Source organism: Chiloscyllium punctatum, chromosome 5 (assembly GCF_047496795.1).
Source record: "Chiloscyllium punctatum isolate Juve2018m chromosome 5, sChiPun1.3, whole genome shotgun sequence".
NCBI lineage: Eukaryota > Metazoa > Chordata > Chondrichthyes > Orectolobiformes > Hemiscylliidae > Chiloscyllium > Chiloscyllium punctatum.
In genome coordinates, this window is record NC_092743.1 from 101,614,765 (window position 1) to 101,630,353 (window position 15,589).

Consider the following 15,589-nt stretch of genomic DNA (forward strand, 5'->3'; position numbering starts at 1 on the left):
CTATGGTGATACCTCATGGCAGCAGGGAAAAGCTAGCATTGCTTCTATGTCAGCCCTTCAAGAATTGGTCTAACATGAGCAGTTAAAACCCATGCCCCATCAGCCTCAATCTCTGCACACAAAATAAATAGTGAGCAAACAAATATGATTTTAATGACCATAATTTTATGTAATTCACAATTTTCATGGTTGCTCTAACACTGCTCCTAACTCTGGTGACATTGTTTTGTTTACAAGTGCTTCACAGTAGAGAATGCAAGCGGTGATTTGAATGTCAGGATTTTGCTCTTGCAAATGCTCAAACATGTAGCCTGAGTAAGTTTCTTTTCCCTGAAGTAGGTATCTGTTACCGGAAACAATTCTTCATTGATCACACAATTTGGTAGCTTCTTATGAAAGAAAATATTCTTTTGAATGGAGTTACAATCAATTTACTGAATATTGATTGATTGATTTATTGTCACTGATGTACAGTGAAAAGCTTTGTTTATGAGCAATTCGGGCAGATCCTAATAAGCAAGGATGTACAGAACGAAAGACTTAGATTGAGGCAAACAGGTAACATTGCACAGGGTGTACAAGAGAGATCAACATTAGCAATGTTAACATTATTTGAGGCTAGAAAGTCCATTTAATAGTCTAATAATGGTTGGAAAGAAGCTGTCCCTGTACCTACTGGTTCGTGTGTTCAGGCCAGTGTTCGATTATACAGGTGGACTCATGAATCTACAAATTAAATTTCCCACTAGTAAACAATGTTTCTTGCAGCACCTCCTTGATATCAGCTAACATATTGTCAATTCGCCTTTTAACTTTATTATTAAAAAGTGGAATTTTGTCAATTGTCTCAACATGATTAAAGTTTTGGCAATGGTGTGTGGCAATCATGATAATTTATTCTACAAAAGAAAATGTTGACTCCAGTTGGGGGAAGCATTGCCATTATCATAAATTTATAAAATATTGACTATTGACTTTTAAATTCCATTGTCCAGTTTAATATCTGGGACTTTTATGGACTGAAATGATGTTTAAAAACAGCTCAAAAATATTGACGTATAGTTGTCAAAGTGATCGCCCAACCAGGTTGGCTAAGTTTCAATGGAATCAGGATGAATTAAACAAGAGACAGCTGAACTGAAATGAACATTTTCCCTAAGGGAAATGAAACCAGCCAGCAAACCCCCTGATAAAGCTTGGAAAGCCCTTTCTCTTCCATTTTGATTTACATATTTATGAGAATATTCACATGTTAGAAATGGAAACTTGCCTACAATTAACAAATCGAGAAACATAGCTTTTATAAACACAGAATACATAAAATAAAACTTGCATTCAATTAGCTTTTTTTTGGCAGAGAAAGGGGAGCAAGCTAAGGAGGCCGCGTTGAACACCGGCTGAGGACTCTCCTTCTGACTCTCAGGAAGAAAAACTGTCCAGTTATAATGTTGATCAGAAAGGCATATCAACACACTAAGAATTCAAAGGAAAACCGTGACATTTACTATTTCCAGTGGGCTAGGACAACAGTTAATTATTTTTGAGGTCTCAGTTTAAAACCTAGTGTCCTAAGGAATCAGTCACGTATATTCCTTTACCTATCATTATTCTGGACACCTCTGCTTTTAACTTGGTATCAATGTCTGTTTGTATATTTAACTGTGGGTCTATGTGACATCACTATGTTTTTTAGCTTGATGTTGATTCTTTATTATTTTTGTTTGGGGTCTTCAGTTGGGTGTCTCCACCCCCCACCCCACCCCCCCTCCCCACCCCCTCTCCGGCCTATCACCCTCACCTTAACCTCCTTCCACCTATCGCATTCCCAACGCCCCTCCCCCAAGTCCCTCCTCCCTACCTTTTATCTTAGCCTGCTTGGCACACCCTCCTCATTCCTGAAGAAGGGCTTATGCCCAAAACGTTGATTCTCCTTCTCCTTTGATGCTGCCTGACCTGCTGCGCTTTTCCAGCAACACATTTTTAAACTCTGATCCCCAGCATCTGCAGTTCTCACTTTCTCTGAGGTAACAAGCCAGGACTAGTGAAAGATTTGAAAGGGAAGTGAGAATTTTAAAAATCAAGGTACTGCAAAACCAGGAGTCAATGAAGGTTGGTGAGCAGAAGTGGCAATATATAAATGGGACTTGATATGAGTTAGAATATGGTGGGGCAGTGTGTGACAAACCTGGACACCATGTAAATTTAGGATTAGGCTGGGGCTGTGACTTTTGCTTGCCAATTCAGTTCAACACTTACTGTACAGCTATGAAATGAAAACTGGTGGGTCTGAAAAATGGGAAAGGGGTTGAAAATAATATAATGATCCGATCAGTCAAATTTAGCAAGGAATAATTTGCTGCAAGCCTGTGATAACTGAGGCCCAACTTTTATTTGCAGCATTTAATAGTTGTTTTAATTTCCAAGAAGGACACCGAGTGCATGTGGTATATGCATTCTTTATACATACATGCAAGGCTATGTACCAATTGCTGTAAAGTGCAATTAGAATGGACAATTATTTTATTCGGCCAGTGTAGACTACTTTCTGTCCTATAACTTTTCCATGGTTTTCTGCTGAACTAACAATTCTGCCAGAAAATTGTCAATATTACAGTGTGGAGGAAAACTGGAACCAGTGGATATTATTTCACAAAAAGCCTCCTCAGATCCTTCTGTTCCAGGAACAGTTTGTTCTTAACACAATGTGACTAATTCATTTTCAACATTATGAAGCTAAGAAACAGGTGGGCCTGAAACTCATCTGCAAGCGTAAACGTATTCAAAGTTTAATCCCTTCAGCCATTAAAATTTATTTTTTCTAGTTGGAGTACATATTTCTAGCTAAAAGGGTGAATGCAATTATTTATTTACTATTGAATATTTATACTACTTAAATACAAAGAAGGTACTCTAAAGAAGTGGATGGAATGTGCAATTTATTTTAGAATGGGGAGCAAATTTCCAGGATCTTCCCCAGGATTTGGCATAAGAAGCAATGGAGACATGAGGAGACTCTTTTTCACACATAGGGTGGTTACAATCTGGAATGCGCTGCTTGTGAGTATAGTGGAGGCAGATTCAATTGATGCATTCAAGAGAGCATTAGTTATTGCAAAAGTCTTTTCCCTAAGGTGTGGAAGTTCAAAACTAGGAGACATATTTTTAAGGTGGGAGAAGAAAGATTTAAGAAGGACACGAGGGGCAACCTTTTTACAGAGAGTGATTCGTGTGTGGGATGAACTGACAGGGAAAGTGGTGAATGCAGGTACATTTACAATGTTTAAAAGACATGAATAGGAAAAGTTTGGAGGGATATGGGCCAAGTGCAGGTATGTAGGACTAGTTTAACCTGGTAACATAGTTGGACAGAAGGGTCTGTTCCATGCTGTATAACGGTATGACTGTATTAACAAATAAAGAATGTGCAGTGTTACTTGGAGGATGGGGAATGGCATTCAAACATATTACTGCTTTGGAGATCTGTCACAAAAATGGCCACAATGGCTTTCTTCCCATGCTGTAGAAATTATCTGACTGGACTATTTTATCTCCCTGATGTTCATGATTGAAAATCACTTCAATGGAGATAAAGTGGCAAAACGTTGTGGGGAGGGATCTCAATGATTTTGACTAATCATGCATACCTGTTATATTGAACTTTTTTAACTTGTCTGCGAAGTATTTCACAGACACAGATTAGATTAGATTATTTACAGTGTGGAAACAGGCCCTTTGGCCCAACAAGTCCACACCGACCCACCGAAGCACAACCCATCCAGACCCATTCCCCTACATTTTCCCCTTCACCTAACACTACGGGCAACTTAGCACAGCCAATTCACCTAACCTGCACATTTTTGGACTGTGGGAGGAAACCGGAGCACCTGGAGGAAACCCACACAGACACGGGGAGAAGGTGCAAACTCCACACAGAGTCGCCTGAGGTGGGAATTGAACCCAGGTCTCTGGCGCTGTGAGGCAGCAGTGCTAACCACTGTGCCACCATGCCACCCAGGTACCACAGATCAATGTTGGACCAGCTTCTGATATAGCTGTACCTAAATAATTTCAGTCCTAGTCATTAACAAATATTATCCATCTCTCTTGCAATGATGAACTTTCTTCAGAATAAGAAATAAAGCACTGCATTTGTGTCATACCTTTCATGGCCTTAGGACCTCCTAAACTGATTTTCCAGCCAATGAAGTCCTTCTGAAATGTAGCCACCTTTTTAACACAGGAAGCATGCATTGATTTGTGCACAGCAAGCTCCCAAACGTTAAATTTAACATTATGTTCTCTCGTTATGCTTTTTCTTGTGAATGACTGCTGTATAAATATTTGTAGGAAAAAGAAGAAGTATTTTACAAGCAGGACTCTACAGCTTTTCATGTGAAATATGGGAGCCCATCATGAGATATAAAAGGGGAACTAAAACAAACAAAAAAAATGTGCAGAACTGAGCACTGTAGAAAATGGAAAACTCTGAAAATGTGCCAGCTGCAAAATAAATATTGATACTGAGAACAAGTCATTCAGAGCCAGATTCACCCACAGTTATTCTGTTGATTTCAACACAAGGATATATACAGAATAAGTGCTATTTCTGCAGGGCAATTTAATTCCTTAATCCTGGGTGAGGCGATAATTAAAGCTAATTCGCCCCACAATTACTTCAGCTAAAGTAACTATTAGACAATGGGAAGAAAGAAGCTATTATTAGCCAAAAGTGCCAGTTAAACATACAGTTGAAATAAACATGTTTTATAAGATAAATCCAAGTAGGAATTCATGAACCACTTGTTTTCCCAGAGTGGTTTGACTGTGGAACTCTCTTCCATAAGGTGTAGATGTGGTTGGATATCTCTAAGGGGAATCTAGGTAAGTTTATGAAGGTGAAAGAGATGGAAGGATATATTGATAGAGTTTGAAGCAAAGGGCTATGGAGAGGCTCATGTTGAACATTGGCACGAACTGGTTGTGCTAATGGCCTGTTTCAGCACATTGAGGAATTTTCAATTAGTCAGGGTCCTGGTTGGAACTAGACAGGCATGAAATTTTGTAATATCAGTCTCTGTTCCAGTTCACAGCCACAACTCCAACCCCAAAATCATTTTCAATGAGGCCATTACTTCCCAGTCAATTATTGTTACAGAATCTATTAAGGTCTTGTTCCCAGGCCACTTAGGATTTTCAGTCGACAATGTAAGCAGCCAATGGACCACGCCCAAGTTAATGTGGTTTGTTCAGGGCAGAGAGTGATGTGTGAAGGAGTTGGTGGGGTTAATAATTCAGGTGCAGGCTCACTCCCCCTTGTACAATCCTCACAGCTACCACAGCACTGCTGCAACCACCAGCTTGTTTCTCTATAACTGTGGCTAGGCAGCCATTGCTGTTTTGTTTAGTCGTGGGTAGGTACCATTTTGCTCTCTCTGCATCATGAATTGACAAATCCTACTTCTGCTGAACCTCTGCTGCAGTTTGCCAATGTGTGGAACTAATAATTTGTCAGTTCTGAAAGGCATTCAATAGATTATAAGAACTAAGAGCTGGAGTGGGCCATTATGTCCCTGAACTTGCTCCTTGATTCAGTACGGCGATGGGCTGATTTCACTGTTGTCTTAACTCCACTTTCCTGGATATTGCACAGGATCTTGACTCCCTCACTGTATGTAGCTCATACTTGAATATGTTCAATGACCCATAAGTTTTGCTAGGGAAGAGAATTCTAAAGATTAACAAACCCTCAGGGAATTCCAATTGAGCTGCAGCTTAATTTGGAAATGCCTTATTTTCAAACAGCCCCGCCTTGTTCTACATTTCCCCACAAAGACAAAGACCCTGTCAGCATTTGCCCTGTCAAGTGGCTTAGGATTTTATATGTTTCAATAAGATCATTCTTATTCTTCTAAACTCAAGTACATAACTCCCATACAATCAAATACCATACATGTATTTATATTAAAGGTAATCCTTCAATAACCTCTTTGAGCTGTCAATCAAATGTGGACATACTCCCTCATTGTGAAACAGTAATAATGTTATAAAGAAAGTACTTAGGGTTATATTAACAAAACACCATTGAAACTGCAGTTGAAGACTATTTATGCTTAATCTAAAAAGTTGCAACTCACAAACTGCAGGATATGGACCTTTCTTTAGTGAAAATGGAGTCTGTTTGAACTCAGCCCTGGGTGAGTCATGGTGAGTCCTCATTTCTGTTTGGCAGCAACAAAATCTGTCATGAATGGAAGTGGGACTTCTAGATCCAGGTTTACAGCACCATTTTGGATAGGCCATTGAATTGCCACGATTGTATGAACATTTAGGCCCAGGGTCAGCCCCACTAACACTTTGTTAAGGCATATGTTGCATATTTGTGTAAGTATGATGGACTGTCACTTTAGGAGTCTGATCGTGTAATGTATTGAAGATGTCATCAGCTGAACAAAACGCTCAGTCTAGCCTTGCTGCTTGTGGAGTGAACACCCGCAGTTTAACATTTCAGCTTTCTGGTCCTTCTTGGAATTTAACACAGAAGACATCTTGTATATTCAATCCTCCTTTGCTTTAAAAGTGATCATTCCATATGTCTTCCTAATTACATGCATCACCTATAAGCTAAAGTTTTCTGATTCAAGTACAAGGACAACAGGATTCTTCTATTCTGCAATCTCTTTCTGGTTAAATACTGTTCTGCTTTTTTAAAAGATTTTCCTGCCAAAGAGATAATTTCATATTTTCGCACATCATATTTGCAGTGTTCATAATGAGGTCAGACATGTGGACCACAAAGAATATGAGTTCCTTGACTGGGGCTGTTACTCTGTTCTAATGATGGAGCTCTGGCTAACAGGTGTAAACAGGAGTGTCAGACATCCCATTCACCCTAAGAGCTGGTCAGTGTCAGGGACTCTCCATGTGTAAATAAAAAGTTACTTTATGGTGACAGGATACCAGCCTCTGTGGAGCTATTGACCTGCCAATTATTTTGCTTAATCATTTAATCTGTGTAACTTCCTTTGGAGAACCTTTGAATCCTCCTTACAACTTACTTTACTACCTGTCTTTTTTTATTATGAGCAAATGTGGCTATATTACTTCAGTCTTTTAATCCAAGCCATTAATATAGATGGTAAATATTCAAAGTCCGATCACTGATCCCATTGGAATCTATAGATACTGTTCACCAATCTGAAACTGTCTGATTTATCCCACTTCTCTGTGTATTTTGTTAACTAGCCGATCCTCTGTTGATGCTAATATATCACTTTCAGCACAATGAACGCTTGTGTGGTAACCTTTAATGTAACATCTTATTTAATGCCTGTTGAAATCCAAATACACTAGATCTGCTAGTTCCAATTTATCAAGCCTGCTATCACATCCTTAAAGAACTCTTCATAAATTTGTCAAATACATTTTTCCTTTCATAAAATCATGTTGACCCTACCTGACTGTATTGTAGATTTTAGAATATGCTGCTATTACCTCCTTAATAATTGATGCTATCATTTCCCTATTGCTTTATGTCTCATTGTTTTGAACAGAAGTGTTACTTCTGTGGTTTTCTAATTCAGCTGGGACCTTTCCAGAATCTCGGGAATATAAATAGTTATTTGGTAGTACTGATAGTATAGGAATATCATCCCTTTGGTTTGACTACAGCTTCCTGTCAGTGGTGAACAAGACTCATGTTGCTACTGTGTAATAGCAATGTGGAACAGTTAGTTTCATGTGTACCTCAAATATTTGAGATACTTTAACCTTCCAGAGCAATCTGAGCTCAACTGAACATTTTTCAGGGCCACTAGCATTGATGAGTTTGTGTGATATACAACAATAAATGATCTGATCAAGTTAGTCATTATCCTGTAAGAATGTTTTGATATGTCTTGTTTCAGCATCAAGCTTGCATTTTGAAAAAAATAGCTCAGACCTATTTATAAGGCTAATCCTATAGCGGATGAAAGTATCGGAATCCTAATGTGTATATTGCCCAGTGAAGCCAGGCTTGTTACAGAAATTAGTAATTCTACTCCTCTATCTTACAATCTTATAGTATTACAGAATCCCCGGTCAAACCGTCAACTAAAATATCCAGGAAAGGCCACACATTTGTTTGCTGCACTTCGAGAGTAAATTTGAGGACTTGTTGGAGCCCATTAAGACATGTAAGAAAATCTTTTTTATGAGCTGCAGACTCAAATATAGCAAATGGATCATCCACGTATTGGAAATATACTGGAGGTAACAGTCAATTGAGCTCCATTTCCTTGATGTACTACCCGTGTTTCTCAGCCAACCTTCACTGGTCAATATACACTCATTGAGATTCCTATTGTTCTACATTCTATAAGATTGGCCTTGTTTCCAATGTTGTAAGTAGGGCCCAAGCAAGTTGTCCACTTTGTAAACTAAATGCTGAAATAGAGTGCATTAAAGTCATCCTACAGGATTAAAAACTCCTTTGATCAGATCATTTCTCGTTTATATTGTCTGAACTCATAAACAGGCCTAAGCCACCACCGGTGGTCCTGGAAAGTGCCCAGTCTTCTTCAGTTTACTCTGGAAGGGTAAAGTATCGCAAACATTTGCGCAACAGGTGAAGCTAGGTGTATTACAATGCAGGAGCAACATGAGTGGTGTTCATCACTCAAGACAAAAAGAAGGTCTGCATATCAACCAAATGAGTAATGTGGTGTATGAATTTCGGTGCCAGTGTGATGCTAGGTATGTAGGCCCTATCTCCCAAAGACTGGATGGATCATAGCGAACAATGTATCCTTTTTGCTGTTTACAACATGTAAGATACTGACCATGGCCAACCAGCTCATTCTTGCAAACTGTAAACACAATATCCAACATTTAATGTGAGACCACAATAGGCTAAATAATCCCAATTGTGCTAAAAATTATGCTGACGACTATTTCAGGATTGTCAGGCTGGTTTTCAGTGTGATCCGTTAATGCAAATACACAGGGCCTTGTTTGTTGTTAGACAGAAGTAATATATCTTCACATAATGCCTGTTTCAACTATGTAAGATAAGCAACATCCATTCTCCAATTCAGTCCTCATGGTAATACTGCGGCTAATCAGAGTCAAACTTCCTGATAAAAATGTAAACAAAACTCAACAGTTAACTGTCAGTCATCTGACTGATGCATTCTCCATGGCAATGTTTCTATTAATCAGAGTCCATCTTCCAACCCTTCAACATGGTTTTCTCATACACAATAAAAATATTGTTCCCATTCACATTGGTATTATTGCCAATTGTCCAAAGAGTGCAAGATGAAAATTTTTGACAAAATGTGTCTTTTCTTAGCAATACTCAAACCTAGGGAGTTTTACAATCAATGCACCTCGATTTTGCAGTTCCTGCCTTTAAAGCCCGAGGATTCTGGCCATCATGTCCACTGGATTGGTTAGCCTTTAAGCTTTGAAACTTGGGATCCAACTCCCCGTTCTTAATTAGATGGCGATCCTACTCCTTGCACTTAATTATATCTTACCCTTTAAAAATTCAGAATCCAGAATTATATGCAAACATACAAATCAGGAGCAGGAGTGTGTTATTAAACGCTTTATGCCTGCCCTGCCTGTCAATAAGATCATAAGCAACCTGATTTTTACCTCAAATCCAGAATTTCTGCCTATCCCAATAAACTGTCAACCCTTACTTAACACGAATCTATTCACATATGCCTTAAAAATATTCATGGACTCTGCTTACACCACTCCCACCAAGACTCTTAATCCTCTAAGAGAACAAATATTGCCTAGCCTCTGATTTAAATGGATAACTCACTGCTACATTTAAACAGTGACCCCCTGGTTCTGGATTCTCCAATAACAGAAAACATCCTCTCCACCTCCAACCCACCAAGGTTTCTTAGGATCTCATACATTTCAATCAAGTCATTTCTTACTCTTCTACATTCCAATTAATGCATGCCTAACCTGTCCAGCCTTTCCTCATAAGACAATGGGCCTATTCCAAGCATTCTCTGAACTGCTTCTAACATGTTTACGTATTTCCTTAAATAAGGTGACCAAGACCGTAAACAGTACTCCTGATGCAGTCCCACCATTGCACTGTTTACCTGAAGCATTTGCTCCCCACTTTTGTATTCAATTTCCCTTGTAGTAAACAATAACATTCTATTAGCTTTCAAATTACTTTCTGTACCTGCTTACTAATCTTTTGTATTCATGCACACTGATTCCCAGATCCTTTTCCACCTCAGTGTTCTTCAATCTCTCCCACTTATGCTTCTCCATTATTCTTCCTGCCAAATGAACAAATTCACATTTTCTCATATTATACTTCACTTGCCACACCTTTACCCACTCACTTAACCTATAAATGTTACATCTCCCAACCTGAAAATTACCCACTTGCACCTTCTCTCTGCTTCCTGTTAGCGCCTAATTGCAGCTAGGTTCCTGACCCAATGTTGAAAATACCACTCAACATCTATAAATGATTGCACTGAAAACTTTGTTTATCCTTTTCGAGAAGTTTCCAACTAAACCACTAATATTGGCCAAAAAGCTCAAGAAAAATATTCCTCCAAGTATTTTGTATGCAGTAAAGAAATTAATTAGAAATGTGTCAACTTGAAGGCCAATAATACAACATTGTGTTATCATATCTGCAGTGTGTTCAATTCTGTAAACTCCATTAATTAAGACCCAAACTTATGTAACTGGGGCATTTGTGTTGATGTCCTTTGAGTATTGATGATTTAAACACAGTTACCTTTGGGGTTTAGTCGGGATAATCTGCAGTCAGAATGAATACATTACATGAATAATGTGAACTACTCTTAATCTATTCTTTATCTAGTCTTGTTTAAGTCTGTTTTTGTTTATTTGATACAGTCTTGCCCCCTCCTGCCACATCCCCACAATTACTTATCTGATGATTTCTTACTTTTAGCTGAAACTATCCAGGGATAAATCCTTGGAGAATTTGATAAGGTAGATGTTGTGAAAAGAAAAAGCAGGATGAGTGTTTGTATAGCACTTTCCACAGCCATAATGATATCATAAATGGCTTTATAGCCAATGCAGTGTTTTTTGGCAGTGTTGACATTGTTGGAATCTAGGAGACATAGCAGCCACTTTACAATCAATAAACTTTCATAAATAGCAGTGTCACAAAGATCAGATAATCTGTTCTTTGTGGTGTTGATTGGGGGATGAATATGGGATAAGTTCCCTGCTCTTCTTTGAATTAGTGCCATGGGAATTTTTATATTCACACAAGCAGGAGGATGGCGTTTTTAAGTTTAATGCTGGCTTTTTTAAAATGCTGGCTTCTCCAGCTATCCTTCAATATTGGAGTGGTGTGATTTTTGTACTAAAGCCTATTTCCTCTGGCAGAAGAACTAGGGCTCACCATTTTAGGATAAGGGATAAGCCATTTAAGACTGAGTTGAGGAAAAATTTCTTCAGTCGGAAGTGTTTGAATATTTGGAATTCTCTATGACAGTGATCATGTGGATCGTCAGTTGTTGAGTCTGTTTGAGACAAAGTTTCAAGTGGTTTTGAGCACTGAAGGAATTAAGAATTCTGGAGAGGAGGCAGGAAAGTGGAGTTAGAGTAGATCAGCCATGGTCTTATTGAATGGCAAGGCATGTTCAAGGGCCCAAATTGCCTAATCTTGCTCCTATTTCTATTAGTTTTATTTTATCATAAATGGGATTATGAGGGAGCTAGATCCAAAACATCTATAGTCTGTAAAAGTTGCCATAGATGGAAGACATCCAAGGTGGTAATCCAGCCTGATATTTGGGTCAGCCGCACAATCATCTTCAGATCAACCTGTATCATTCACTGCATCACATAATCTTATCCCAGGAAAAACAATGTCACAAAGTAGCAGCAAGACACTGGGGTACTCCACCCATTGCTCAGGAATCCTGGGAATGATTGGGTGTGACAGTAAATGAAACGTTCAAAGTTGAAATGAACAGATTTTCATTAGATAAAGCATCTTTCAGATAGGATGTTAAACTGAGTGGCCATTTTCTTTCTCAGCTGGACAGAAAGCACCCTGTGACACTATTCAAGACGAGCAGCTGAATTCAACACAAGAAAAACAAATAACCTGATCACTGTCACATTATTGTTTGTGGGAGTTTGCTGTGCTTAAATTAGCTTTAGTTATTACATAAGAATGACTCCAAAAGTACTGCATTGACTGTAGACCAGTGTTGGAAGTTCTGAGCTTGTGAAAGATGTTTTGTAACTGCAAGTTACTTCTTTTCTCCTAGCATAAGGAATTAAGATGGATAAAGGAATTGAGGTGCAAATCAATCATGACTCAATGATAGAACAGGCTCGAGGGGCCAAATGGTTTACTGAAATCAGCAACAATGAGAAGACGTCTGGTAATTTTTTCAAAATGGAGTAGTTATATATTGCACAATTATCAGATTTCTAAGCTTGTGGGTAGAATAATGTGGAAACCAAATTCACCAAGCAATCTCAACCCCTACAGGAAGTGACACAAATAATTTACGTAATCCATACAAGTAAAACTGGCTCACCACACAGAAACAGCTCATGAAGTAAATGGAGCTGTGTTCACAAACTAAATTCAGTTCTCTGAAATAAAGTCCTGAACTATTAACAAATTTGAAGTCCTGCAAAACTAAAACAGGGCACATGGCTGGATTAAATAGGGCTGCACATTACATTATATTCCCTACAGTGTGGTAACAGGCCCTTTGGCCCAACAGGTCCACACTGACCCTCCAAGGAGTAACTCACCCAGACCATTCCCCTGCCCTATATTTACCCCTGACAAATGCACCTATGCTCAACTTAGCATGGTCATTTCATCTGATCTGCATATGTTTGAATTTTGGGAGGAAACTCATGCAGACACAGGGACAATGTACAAACCCCACATAGACAGCTGCCCAAGGCAGGAATCGAACCCAGATCTCTGGTGCTGTGAGGCAGCAGTGCTAACCACTGAGCCACCGTACTGCACATTAGAAAAGGAACATTCTGAATTTCAAGTAGCAACGATTGAGAAGTATAAATATTAAGCAATATGAGAGATGCTCAGTAGTAATGGTTAGTGAAATGCTCTGCACTGCCTTTGTGAGAGTGGCTCAAGATTTTGGTTCAGAGGTGGGAAATCAAAGGATCATCTCATATGTTTCCTCGATCTGGCCAAAGTGTTGTTGTAAAGATCCAGGATGGATGCATATTGGGGTAGGTAGGGACATGGTTGAGTTGATGTGTGGAGGTGAAGACAAGGGTTTCTTTGATTGCCTGCTTCTCTGCTATGCCTAGATGATCCTGGAAAGAAACTATGGTATCCATCACTGTATTTGAGGCCTTCTGCAACTGGCAGTGTGAAGTCTAGCCACAGCCTAGGGCTAATTTGCCAGTGCTCTTAATTTTGCACGAGAAGGTCATGGTTGCAGTCCCATTCCAAGATGGTGGCAGAACAATTTGGGCTAACAGACCGGCATGATATTGGTGGGAGCGTTGCACAGTCAGAAGTGCAGTCTTTCAGATGAAATGTCCAATTGACACCCTATCTTTTTCTATCGAGTCAATTATGAAAGGTCCCATAGCATTCATTTCAATAAATGCTGTGTCTTGGATAATAATCATCTTTCAATTAATATCACACTGAGATGATGCAGTCACTTTAAAAAGGTTACTTTGTCCTGGGTTTTTTTGAATAGAGGTTGTAAAGGCAGAGGTGCTGAACAGTCTAGGGGCTAGCCTGAATCGGGTTTTTTTTAAACAGTTTAACAATGGAAGGGGAATGGCCAGTTCTCCCAGTTCAGATTTGTGTTTTTTTTAGCTGTAGCAGATACAAGATAGGTGTCTACCGGAACGGTTGCAAGCTTCAGTAAATGATTCCTAACTGACTGTCTCTGAAATCTCTCTTGATGTTGTTCCCTCCTGCCTGTAAGAATCTGTGTTTGAATTTACTTTTTTGCCAAATAGTGTGTTTACAGAATGTTACTATATTGGAACAGTAACATTACTGTATCGAATATTCTGTTGAGTTTTCCAATAATTAAGTTATTCTAAATTCTGCTTTCTTTTGTTTGTGTTTAAATAAATCATATTTTGCTTAAAGTGGTTAAAGTGGTTTGACCAGTTGCATCCCACCTGGAACACCCACTTTGCATTTAGATTTAAAATAAGAATAGATTAGAGATGAGGTTACTTTCTTAAAATATTTGGAGGGAGTATGGCCTGGTCCATAACAACACAAACAGCTTATCTTGCTTTTTGGCAGAGCTTGCTGTGTGCAAACAGGCTACTCTCCGTCCGTTACAACAATTACCACATTTCAAAAGTTCTCCATTGACTACTGAGAATTCTGGCTGTGCAATGATCATGAAAATCAGGACAGAGATACAAATTGTTATTTCTTTCTGGACATAAAGAATAATAAAAGGTTTCTGTTTGATCCATCTGTCCTATCTGTCCTTAGGTAGCATGGTGGCTCAGTGGTTAGCATTACTGCCTCACAGCACTGGGGACCTAGGTTAGATTCTACCCTCAGATGACGGTCTGTGTGGAGTTTGCACATTCTCCCCTGTCTGCACCGGTTTCCTACACAGTGGGAGAATGTGAGGACTGGAGATCAGAATTGAGAGTATGGTGCTGGAAAAGCACAGCAGGTTAGGCAGCATCCAAGGAGCAGCAGGGTTGACATTTTGGGCATAAGCCCTTCATCAGCCAGTCGATTCTCCTGCTGCCTGACCTGCTGTGCTTTTCCAGCACCACACTCTTGACTCTTTCCTCCCACAGTCCTAAGATGTGCACATTAAGTGGATTGGCCTTGCTAAATTGACCATAGAGTCTAGGAATGTGCAGACTTGATGGATTAGCTATGGGAAATACATGGTTTACCAGGACAGGGTGGGTCTAGGTGAAAGACTCTTCATAGGATCAGTGTAGACTTGATGTGCTGAATGGCCTGCTTCTACACTCTATTATAAATGAATGGTTCAGCAAGAGTGGAATGGGAGCTGAGAAGACACGTATTAATTGCATGGTCTACAACATTAATGTGACAATATGCTATATCTCCTATACATTTTCAATATCAATCCGGTGTCCTATCAGTGATCACATTTGTTGTAGCTGTTAAAAATTTGCAGGGGCTCCTGGATGTGTAGAAAAGGACAACATATTATGGTTTAAAAATGTTGGACAGGGTTTTATGTGTTGTGAAGGTTGTTGCCCCAGACAGAAGAGTCCTGGGCCTCCTCCACCGCCAAATCCAAACTACCAGACGACTGGAGGAAGAACGCCTCATCTTCCATCTTGGCACCCTTCAACCACATGGCATCAATGTCGATTTCACTGGTTTCTAAATCTCCCCTCGCCCATTTCATCCCAGATTCCATCCTCCAACTCGGCACTGCCCTCTCGCACTGTCCCACCTGTCCATCTTCCTTCCCCCTATCCACTCCACTCCCCCCACTGACCTATCACCATCACCCCCCCAGCTGCATCCACATATCGCCTTCCCAGCTACCTTCCCCCACACCCAACCCCACCTATTTATCTCTCAGCCCCTTTTCCCCCC